This window comes from Narcine bancroftii, chromosome 6, assembly GCF_036971445.1.
Source record: "Narcine bancroftii isolate sNarBan1 chromosome 6, sNarBan1.hap1, whole genome shotgun sequence".
Classification (NCBI taxonomy): Eukaryota; Metazoa; Chordata; class Chondrichthyes; order Torpediniformes; family Narcinidae; genus Narcine; species Narcine bancroftii.
Window position 1 is genome coordinate 73,609,067 of NC_091474.1, and position 12,046 is coordinate 73,621,112.

Below are 12,046 nucleotides of genomic sequence, written 5' to 3' on the forward strand. Positions count from 1 at the left end.
AAGAGTTGTGGTGCCTGGAATGCCTTGCCAGGGATGGTGGTGGAGGCTGAAACAGTAGGAGAATTTACAAAACTCAGACAGGCACATGGATGAAAGAAAATTGTAGTGTTCTATGTCCAATGATCCACATATGGCTCATGAGGTCAAGGTTAGTGGACAGTTGCTCTAGTCAATCAGACACTCTCCTGTCCAGTGGGACTTCCTGAAGCAGAAAGGGGTCATGGGTTCCTGTATCATTGCAGGACTCTCTCTTGAGGAGGATAATTAGCCCAAAAAGTCCGTGCTGAAGACGTCCTTATCATGTTGGAGGTTCGGGCTGGAGCTCGGGTTGCTGATGGTTTGAACTGAAGACTGTGGGACTCTGGAGGCTGCAGGAGCGCTGGAGGTGAATCAACAGACACTCAATGACCCCCCGAAGGGGCTCTCTTTCCCTGATTTTCAGGGGCACCGGGCAATTTCTACTTCTCTTTGTTTGCCTTGTGGCAGACTAAATGCAATTTTGTGTAATATTACGTTTTATTACATGACAATAAAGAATTTTGAATCTTGAATATTCTAAATCACATGCTCTTCAGATGCTGAAGGATATTTTATTTCTCCAGCCAGGAGGACTTGCACTAGTCTAGAGTTAAAATGCGCAAACAATTTGTGATGAAGCCATTCCTTTGGTTAAAAGGCTTGATCACAGAGACACGAAGAATACACTTCTTCCCTTTTAGATCCTGTTCTCAAAGTTCCAACCAGATGCCTCAGTCAAAGTTCAGATTTATTGTCAGATTACATGCATGGCATCATACAACCCTGAGATTCTTTTTCCTGTAGATGAGTCAGAATTAACAGTTATTGATAGAGCAAAAAAAACTGTGCTCAAGAAGACGTAAACAAACTGTGTGCATTTCAGAGAGAAAAATCAATACAGTACAAAGATGAGATTCCTTAAATGAGTCCCTGATTGAGTTCGTCGTTGAGGAGTCTGATGGTAAAGGGGTAGCAGCTGTTCCTGAACCTGGTGGTGCGAGTCTTGTGGCACCGAGACCTCTTTCCTGATGGCAACAGTGAGAACAGCGTGCGCGCTGGGTGGTGCGAATCCTTGATGATTGCTACCGCTCTCCCCATAGGAGGATTTGAGTTCACTGCTCAAATGCCCCTAGCATCTACTCCTACTTGCTACCTAGCCTGTTCCTTCCTCAAGTTTAAAACATAACTTTGAGATTATATCAACCTTCCAGTGTGCCACCAACAGATCTTAGGCTGATCAGGAACAGTCAGCAAAACCTGCACTTCTCCATCTAATTTTCTCAAAGTCCTTTTGTCCTTGACATAAATGACCTGAGAAGATGCCGTGGGAGGCAAATATATCCCATGAGGATATCTACCCAACAAGTGAGATGACAGCAGTGGATTAATGTGGACAGCACTAGTGCCGACAAGTTGCACCTTGCAGCACTCTATCCCACCTGCTATTAATAGGTGACATTAAAATATCATTAAAATGATAAACACAGCCTTGCTGCACTGCAGAGTGGAGCAGAGTGGGACACCGTCAAGAGTAGTGGTTCTTAACCTTTTTCCCCCTCCACTCACACACCACTTTAAGTAATCCCTTACAAACCACAGAGCACCTATGGTATAGTGGACTGCAATGTCTATGAATGTACGTATAATTTCAGATTTGCCATATCGTGCAGGAAGTTAGAGAAACATTAAATGTTGCATCACATAATGGGGCTGACACTAAACCCTCAGTTTGACTGGACATGTTGTAAAACAAGTGAGGAGCCTAGGGATTGTCTGGGTCAGTAATTTTACAACCGAAGTAGAGCTCATAGGCTTCTTAGTAAGTGCAGTCATACTGCGTCGTTGTGCCTTACGCGCATTCTCACCACAATAGATTTTTTTTAGACATACAGCACAGTAACAGGCCTCTCAGGGCCACAAGCCCATGCCACCCAATTACAACCAATTCACCAACAACCTCCTTATTTTTCTGAATAGTGGGAGGAAACCGGTGCAGCGGGAGGAAACCCGCGCAGACACAGGGAAAGTTCATGATCCGAGCTCAGGTTGCCGGTGCTGTAACTGCATTAACTGCTACGCTAACCGCAGTGTGTAACAAAATATATCGCAGCTGTTACGACACTGAATAGACATTTCTGCTGTATTGAATCTTCCTGAAGACAATAAATGGTATGGTTAAGTACATTCACTCTGCTATTGTCTGAAGAACATGTGCATCAATATGCGTTCAATGCAATGCACAGCATCTGTATATGTGAGCTGCTTTTATAGGCTGTCTGCATCTATCCTGACAAAGCATGCCTAGACCTAAGACAACATTTGCATATCATTTGCAGCACTGAGTGCATGCCCAGGCAAGGTTGAACTGATCAAAAGAGCTTGCTTTGTGGGCAACATACTGGTAAACTTAAAATATGAAATCACAAAATAGGTTATATCTAAAAAAAACAGTACGCGATGGAAAAATTTTAAGGTGATTTTCGTGATCAGCAGCCCAAAATCCATAAAATACACCCAAAAGTGTTCAGGAAGCAAGGTTGTAATTTTCCAGTGTTATCAGGTGGCCATGTGTGTTGCACTGGACTTTGAGAGATCCTGTTACCTGTCACGACCATTAATCTGAGTGACACCAAATGGCCTTTCAGGTGACCCCATGAGGAGAAAGTGCCTGTTGATGCCTTGTTCCTTTTCTAAGCATTGACCTCAAAATTCATTTTAAATGAGTCCCAATGCAGTGGTGGGAACTGACTGTTGCCAGGGTGATGATCTTCTCAGTTTGTAATATCCCATGAAACCCTCTATATTGGGTCAGGAAAAGAGCAACAATTGAATAGTCACAGGAGTAAACAAGGCCAAGACTGACACTGGCCCAAACCTTGACCACAGAGGTAGGTTGTAAGGAATTGAATTTCAATGGACAGGTGCATGGCACCGGTAACAGGGAGAACACCGCCCCTATCCTCCATTGACAAAGAGAAGCAGGGGAGATGACGCAAAGGATGATGACCCTGGTGCGCACCAGCAAGTGGCTCTTCAGCTGAAGGACACACAAGGTGGTGAGCTGCAGGCAACTAGCGAGCGAGGATCCTACGCCAGACTGCGGGCTACTGGAAATTGACTCATGAAAATTGGGATTTGAGAGGGTGCTGAGGACAATGAAGGCCCCCGGAGGTCCCTGGGCACTGAAGGCTTCCCCAACATGTCAGAGGTTTGGATCTAAGCTCGGGTTGCCGATAGTTTGAACTGAACTGGAGTCTTGTGCAGCTCCAGAGGTTGTGGGGGCGCTGGAGGTGAATCCACAGACACCCTGAGGGGACTCTCTTTTGCTGAAGGGTGCTGGGCAATGCCAGTAACGAATTTTTGTCCCTCTTATGGCAGACTAAAGGCAATTTAGTGCAATATTACATTCCTGTTTTATTACATGGCATCGGATGTCCCCCAAAGTTCCTCAACATGATTATCCAACTGCACGAAAACCAACAAGGTCGGGTCAGATACAGCAATGAGCTCTCTGAACCCTTCTCCATTAACAATGGCGTGAAGCAAGGCTGTGTTCTCGCACCAACCCTCTTTTCAATCTTCTTCAGCATGATGCTGAACCAAGCCATGAAAGACCCCAACAATGAAGACGCTGTTTACATCCGGTACCGCACGGATGGCAGTCTCTTCAATCTGAGGCGCCTGCAAGCTCACACCAAGACACAAGAGAAACTTGTCCGTGAACTACTCTTTGCAGATGATGCCGCTTTAGTTGCCCATTCAGAGCCAGCTCTTCAGCGCTTGACGTCCTGCTTTGCGGAAACTGCCAAAATGTTTGGCCTGGAAGTCAGCCTGAAGAAAACTGAGGTCCTCCATCAGCCAGCTCCCCACCATGACTACCAGCCCCCCCACATCTCCATCGGGCACACAAAACTCAAAACGGTCAACCAGTTTACCTATCTCGGCTGCACCATTTCATCAGATGCAAGGATCGACAATGAGATAGACAACAGACTCGCCAAGGCAAATAGCGCCTTTGGAAGACTACACAAAAGAGTCTGGAAAAACAACCAACTGAAAAACCTCACAAAGATAAGCGTATACAGAGCCGTTGTCATACCCACACTCCTGTTCGGCTCCGAATCATGGGTCCTCTACCGGCACCACCTACGGCTCCTAGAACGCTTCCACCAGCGTTGTCTCCGCTCCATCCTCAACATCCATTGGAGCGCTCACACCCCTAACGTCGAGGTACTCGAGATGGCAGAGGTCGACAGCATCGAGTCCACGCTGCTGAAGATCCAGCTGCCCTGGATGGGTCACGTCTCCAGAATGGAGGACCATCGCCTTCCCAAGATCGTATTATATGGCGAGCTCTCCACTGGCCACCGTGACAGAGGTGCACCAAAGAAAAGGTACAAGGACTGCCTAAAGAAATCTCTTGGTGCCTGCCACATTGACCACCGCCAGTGGGCTGATAACGCCTCAAACCGTGCATCTTGGCGCCTCACAGTTTGGCGGGCAGCAGCCTCCTTTGAAGAAGACCGCAGAGCCCACCTCACTGACAAAAGGCAAAGGAGGAAAAACCCAACACCCAACCCCAACCAACCAATTTTCCCTTGCAACCGCTGCAATCGTGTCTGCCTGTCCCGCATCGGACTGGTCAGCCACAAACGAGCCTGCAGCTGACGTGGACTTTTTACCCCCTCCATAAATCTTCGTCCGCGAAGCCAAGCCAAAGACATGGCAATAAACAGCATCTGCTCAGATAACGTCATATATACTGAGATACAGTGAAAGTTTTGTTTTGTATGCTACTCAGGCAAGTCAACACATTCTTCAGTTCAGCAGGGTGTACAATAATGAAACAAAAGTGCAGGGTAGAGAGAAAAGTACAGTTCAACAGTGCAGGGAATCATCTTTTACCAACAAAAGGTTGATTTAAGTCTGATCACTGTAGGAAAGAAACTGTCCTGGAGGTTTGTGCAGTTTAACAAGAAGGGGGTAGAAGAGACTGTGTCCAGGGCAGGATGGATCCTTTAATACCTTGGCAGCTACATAGAGTCGATAGAGGGGAGTTGGTTTCCATGAGCTTCAGCTGCAGTCATAACTCACAAAGAATCTGAGAAACTTCAAGAGGCAATTCTGAATTGATTAATTTGGAATTTCAAGGTATGAGTGCCAATGGCAGAGTAATAAAATTCTATGGCTAGAATTCAGAATAGCATCAATCTCTTGTTGCCTTGTCAAGCAGGAAGGAAGTGCAGAGATGGAGAGAGGCAAAACAACAGGGGGAATTTTACAAAGGTGAGAAATCCAAAAAGCTAGTCTTACTGAGAGCCAGTCCTGGAGCTAGCACATTGAAGCAACCGTGAAAAAGGCACAACAACTTTTTACAAACCTTTGGAGAATTGGTACATCATCGAATATTCCAAATCACTACAGGTGCGCTGTATCATCACAGCCTGCCTGGATCAGTTATTTGAGTGCCTGGGAATGCAGAGGACTGCAGAAGAAGGCAAACACAGCCAGGACCATCGCAGGCTCCGCCTTCCCATCCATGTGAGGCGCTGCCTCAAGAAGGCTGCCAACATCATAAAGGACGCCCGTCACCCTGGTCACAACCTCTTCTCACTTCAGGAAGTAGGTCCAGAAGCCTGAAGGCAAGCACCTCAGGGTTCTAGAGCAGTTCCCTTCCAATGGCTATCAGGCTCTTGAATCTTCCCTTGCTACATTAATCATAAAACATTTCCAACACCACAAAAAGGTCTGTCTGCATACTGCAACGGCACTTTTTTTGCACTAAGGTAACTATGAATATTTATTATATTTTGAATTTGATATCCCTTTTTACCTTAATTTAAATTAATTACAATATACTATTGTAGTTGTTGAGGAAATATCTATTTAGTTACAGCGAGTAAGAGGTTTGGAGTGGATGTACACCGTACAACATATATGATAAAAAAAACTCATTATTGTTCTTCTCCTTCAGGTGGTTGTAGAAAGAATGCAGAGATTGAAAACTGCAGCTCCCCTCCACCTTCTCAAGGGCAGTGAGGAATAGGCCCCTTTCACTCCGTCAACCCTCTTAGGAAGCGCGAGCCTTTCCCACTGCACCAGGACTTACCAATAAATCAGCAACCTGGCATTTTAAAGGTGGGGTCCCCCGTCCAGCGGTAAAAATGCGAGAGCAGGTTATATTTTCACACAATCACAAAGCAATTAGTGAATTAACTTGGCCGGACTGACACTTGCCCTGACCAAGTGTGAGAGCCCGGTTGAGTCTAACTTGCCCTGCCAAGTTGGGACGTTTCACACCGCGCGATTACCAGAAATGGACCCACTAAATTAGCCGGTTAACCCACACAGAATCAGCAGTAGGAAAGGGGCTTCTGATTCAAGTCTATGAAGCCCACCTTCCTTGTACAAATTTTTTAAAAATTCCAGAGAACAGATTTTGACAAAGAACACTTGCATAATCTAGGTTCCTTGAACAATATTTACACCATAGTCAACAAAACAATTGCTCACAAGGTGTACAATATGCACATTAGCTGATGGAGTGTCACATCACAAATCCACTTCATTAGCTGCTAAATGTTTTGGCCTAACGCAAGTGTGCAAAACTTGCGACTGAAATGCAAACCACTTTTAAATAATCAAACCTCGAGCAACTCTCTCAAGCATTAAATCCATTTCAAGTTGTGTAATTACACAGTGCTCAGAAATGAACTTCTTGCCCTGCCACTGAAGCACAGAGCAGTATATTGTTCTTGGTACTAAAATCAAACATAGCTTTTGGAGTTTATTACATCCATAATAACAAATGCCAGTCATTATTTGTACAGGCTGTCATTCATGTGACTTGTCCAAAACACAACTACTTCCGAACACAAAGGAAAAGGAGTGGCAGCAATAGAAACCTGCACAATAGTTCTATTTCCTTTCCATTTATCTGTATTGTATTGTATTTATTTATATTGAACATAAATACACAGAATTTGTTCACTTTTATTTGTCTGTAAAGGCACACAAAGAGATGCCACTCGTCCAGCGTCCCTCCCACCAAATATGGCATTGGGAACCCTAGCAAATTTCCACAGATGTGTGGTGGAAAGTGGGCTGACTGGCTGCATCACAGTCTGGCACGAGGTCACCAGTACACCTGAATGTAAAAGGTAGTGGACACAGCCCAGGACATCACAGACAAAACCTTCCCCACCATCAAGTACATTCACGGGGAACGCTGCCGTCTGAGAGCAGCAGCAATCATCAAGCATCCATACCACACAGGACATGCTCTGTTTTCATTGTGGCCATCAGGAAAGAGGTATCGGTGCCACAAGACTCGCCCCACCAGGTTCAGGAACAGCTGCTCCCCCTCCACCATCAGACTCCTCAACAACACACTAAGTCAGGGACTCTTGACTTTTACACCTTATTGATGTTTTTCTCTTGTATTGCACCGTTTGTTTACATTCCTTTATTTGATTACATGTGTACATTGTGTAGTTTTTATTACATGACCAAAAGTGGTAATTCAGCTTTGCATGTGGTGTCATGTATTTACTCTCTGACAATTAATCTGATTCGGGGTCCCTTCAGAGTCACGGAGTGTCCATGGATCCCACCACCTCCTCCAATGGTGCCGCTTCTCGCACTCCCATAACTTCTGTCATTGAACAGCTTCCTGTCCAGTCCAGTGGTGAACTCGAGCCTCCATGTGTCTGACTCTCCCTCCTCAGCGCTGGTTCCTACAATCAAGAAGCTCTCAGCACCCGAGGCCCTTCAGGAGCCACTGGAACCCTCTCGATCACAGCCCCGAAATCACAAGCCAGTCTCTGGCAGCCTGCAGCCTGGTGCCTGCCCCTCAGCCACACAGTCCCTGGCTAGTTCACTGCTACGGCCCCCCTACCCTGCAGGCTCCTCCCTCAGGATTTTTTGAGGGGTCAGGCGGTGTTCTCCTGCTCTGTTGCCCTCTGCCAGTCCCCCTTCGAGGTCTGAGCTGCCGAGGGTGGACACCAGCATGTTTGGTTCACCTCAGGGAAAGTCGGTGCCTCAACTGCCTCCTCCTAGTGCCCAAGTATTGCAGAGCAGCCATGTTGGATTCCATCCATCTGGAGGCACAGTGGACATGGCCTTCAGGGCACAACTCAGAGAGAAATGCAAGGAGCAGCATTAATCCTTGCAGAGCATTTGTACAAAAGCCTTTGACACTATTAAGCAAAGAGGACTAAGTGGAATCTTTTCTGAAATGTGACTGCTTCAGTATCCATCCCATGTTCACAACACATCGGCAGGCACAGAGCATTTCACTGGCTGGAAACAGTTTTGTTTTGTTTCTGGTCAAGTTTGTTCAAGGTGACCCAGATAGGGAATGGGCCAACTCAAATTAACATAGAAGATCTTGTGAGCAGATGTAGACAAATCAAACTGTACAGAATAAGGCCAATTAACAGCATTTATAAAGCATTCCTTGCTTTCTGCAGATACCACAAAATTAAAATAACAAGCGAATCCAACACTGAGAAATTATTTTGCATCAAAACAACCTGCTCTGCTTTTATTGCCTAGTTGTTAAACCTCTGTAACTGGTGTAATGATTAGGTAACAAGATCAGAACAACAGCAATTTTGTTCGATTTGGGACAATTATAGAGGTAACAGCCAAGAAACTGTTGGCCGCCCAAATAACAGTCAACAGGAAAAGAGGCCAGTGTTTCGGTGAGTGGGAATTGTGGAGACCCCTTCACAAAGGGGCAGAATAATCTCTCAGTCACACAGTAGAGAAACTCATCCTTGTTGCAGTAGGCCTCATACAGCTAACTTTCTCATCCTCCTGCTTATGACCATAAACTTGGATGGCATCATGGGAACTGTATTATAACCGTGAACCAGAAGACCACAATCGGTACAAATTGGAAACAACGCGTCCTCCTCACTGACGATCAACACATGCGCACCTCAAAGATGCGTTCTTAGCCCACTGCTCTACTCATTCTATACATGACTGTGTGGCCAGGCACAATTTCAATGGTATATGCAAATTTGCTGATGACACCACGGTTGTCAGCAGAATCATAGATGGCAATGAGGAAGTGTACAGGAGGGAGATAGATCAGCTTGTTGAGTGGAGTCACAGCAACATGGACTTCAAGAGGAAATCAGAACACAACCCAGTCCTCTTCGAAGGCTCAGTAGTGGAGAGGGTCAAGAACTTCAAATTCCTGGGTGCCGTCGTCTCCAAGGATCTGTCCTGGAGCCTCCATGTCGATGCAATCACGAAGAAAGCTCGCCAGAAGCTATACTTTGTGAGAAGATTTGGGATGTCACCAAAGAAAACTTCTTCAGGTATGCCATGGAGAACACCTGGCTGGTACAAAGGTGCCAATGCTCAGGACAAGAAAATATTCTAGAGGGTTGTTAACTTGGCCTGTGACATCACGGGCATCAGACTTCACTCTATCGAGAACATTGACATGAGGGGGTGTCTTAAGAAAGTAGCCTCGATCCTCAAAGACCCCCACTAGCCAAGCCATGCTACCATCAGGAAGGAGGTACAGGAGCCTGAAGACATGCACTCAATGGCACATGGACAGCTTCTTCCCCTCCGCCATCAGATTTCTGAATGCACAATAAACTAAAGACACTGCCTCACTTTGACTTTTTCTTGACTCTTTAAAAAATTTATTTGTAATGTAGTTAATAGAAGTGTTTGCAATATGATGCTGCCACAAAACAATGAATTTCATTACACATTCATGATAATAAATTCCGATTCTGATTTGTTACTACAGTTAAATCTAAAATTCAACTATCTACATCAACAGTGGTAAGCATGAACTACCCGATTGTGGTAAAAAATCAATCTGGTTCACTCAGGTCTTTGAACGTGAGAAAACCTACCCCCCTCACTGGTGACAGGATGTAATTATAACTGACTGAGACGTCCAATCTCCCACTCGCAGAACGCTGGCTGAGATGCTATCTTCAGCCGGTGGAGACGAGTTGTCATTTCCACTCACATCAATCAGAGTCGGAGAATTAAGGCACAGGAGGATGATATTCAGCACATCCCGTGAAGGTCATCAGATGGGAGAGGGATGGAAGGATGCTTTTCTTTGCACTCCACTGCCGGACTCATGGAAAATGGAGACTGAGCTGATAGCATTGTGTGTCTCTTAATTATCTCCCCTCCCCATAAGATTTACCATCACAAATAACCCTCCAAAATACATGTGGTTTGGGAGTACAACCATTATGATTCTGAACCAATGACTGAGGAAGGTTGGCAGAGCGGTTAGCCCACCGCCTTTACAGTGCCAGCAACCGGGACTGAGGTTCGAATCCCGCGCTCTCTGCATTGAGTTCGCTCTCTGCTCTCCGTGTCTGCGTGGGTTTTCCCTGAGAGCTCCTGTTTCCTCCCACCCTTCAAAATGTACAGGGTGTTGAAGGTCAATCAGGTGCAATTGGGCGGCACGGGCTCGTGGGCCAGAAAGGCCCATTACGGTGTGGTATGTCTAAATTTAAAATTTAGGCATATAACATGGTAACAGATTTTTAAAAAATTTTTAATTAACAGAAGTTCAATTTCACCCTCTCTCCCCCCCACCCCCCTCCACCCCCACCTCCACCACCTTGGAAACTGGGGAAGTTGAAGTGTGAATTCAATAAACATGCAATGAAATGTTGGCACCACCGCTGGTGAACAAACACCTTGAGATTGTTATCAAAATGAAACTGCCCCGCTCATGTCATTGAGAGATGGAAATCTCCCATCCTTGCCTTGTGCTGCTTGTATTTGGCTCAGACCCATGGACGGGCAGGTCAGGCTCAGAGTTTGCGGGAATTATAGAGAGGCAATAAATATCAGGGCATTTTAACAATCCCAGACTCTGGTTAAGCTGCACTTGGAGTATTGTGGGCAATTCTGGTTGCCCCATTTCAGGAAGGGCCTGGAGGCTTTGGAAAGGGTGCAGAAGAGATTTACAGTAAAAAAAATCTGGATGGCAGAAATCTGGGCCGCCCAAGCATCTCAACTTCTCAAAAACTCTTGCCTGAAATCCGGACCACCTGAGAATACGGACTTCCCAAAAACTTTCGGCTTGTGTGTGTGCACATGTGTAAGTGCCACAGTATTTCATTTGGAAAAAAAAATCTTTTAGTTAGTTAGTAATCTATCAAAATTTACCCATTTATACTTAAATTTGAATCTTAAAAGTACTGCTTGAAAATCCAAACTGACCCAATCCCCGAGTAGACTGGATTTTTATCTGTACCAGGGTGTTGCTTGGATCTTCTCCCCTTTTTTTATTTGGAGGTCTGCCTTATTTCCAGCACACATGAAGAAGGGCTCGGGGCCAAAACGTCAGCTGCCCCTTGCTGTCCAAGGTCGCTGTGTGGCCTGCTGCGTGTCCCCCAGCACTTTCGTGCAATGCACTGGACCCCAGCATCTGCTTACCTCCATGGGACCATTTAAGAGGCTTTTAAAGGATGTGTGAATATGCAGGGCATTGAGGGATATCGATCATGTGCAAGCAGTAAATATATATTTGGCATCATGTCTGGCGCAGCTATCATGGGCTGGAGGGTCCGTTCCTGCACTGTTCTATGTCTCTGTGCTTGGTTGGAAAAAAAGCATCTTGGTGAGGAAAGAAAGACCAGGACCTATTTTAATCTGTCTGGACTTGCCCAATTTCACTTCACAACAGCAAGAAACAGCAACAGTAAAACCCGCTGGTATCCGATACCTATGAGGATTGGTTGATGCCAATTAAGTATATTTTCTGGTTGCTTGAGACTTGCTCTGACAATGCCTAACTTATCCACTGCCTCATGAATTGCTGATTTCTGCTCATCAGACAAGACTAATATATACCAGTTGTTTGATGCTGCTGGTTGCTTGAATTACAGATACCAGGGTTTTACTATATTAATCATTTCACCTGTAACCTTCTGCACTCTTTAGAAGAGCACAGAGCATTTGGATTTATAAACTATTCTGGTAACCGATACATTATTCACACCTCCTCTATGAGAATCCACAA

General features: G+C 45.5%; 1 protein-coding gene across 14 annotated transcripts in view; it reads right to left on the minus strand.

Moving 5' to 3' along the window:
• ndst2a (N-deacetylase/N-sulfotransferase (heparan glucosaminyl) 2a) overlaps positions 1–12,046 on the minus strand; it is a 287,537-nt gene that overhangs the window by 120,331 nt on the left and 155,160 nt on the right. The window lies entirely within an intron of this gene.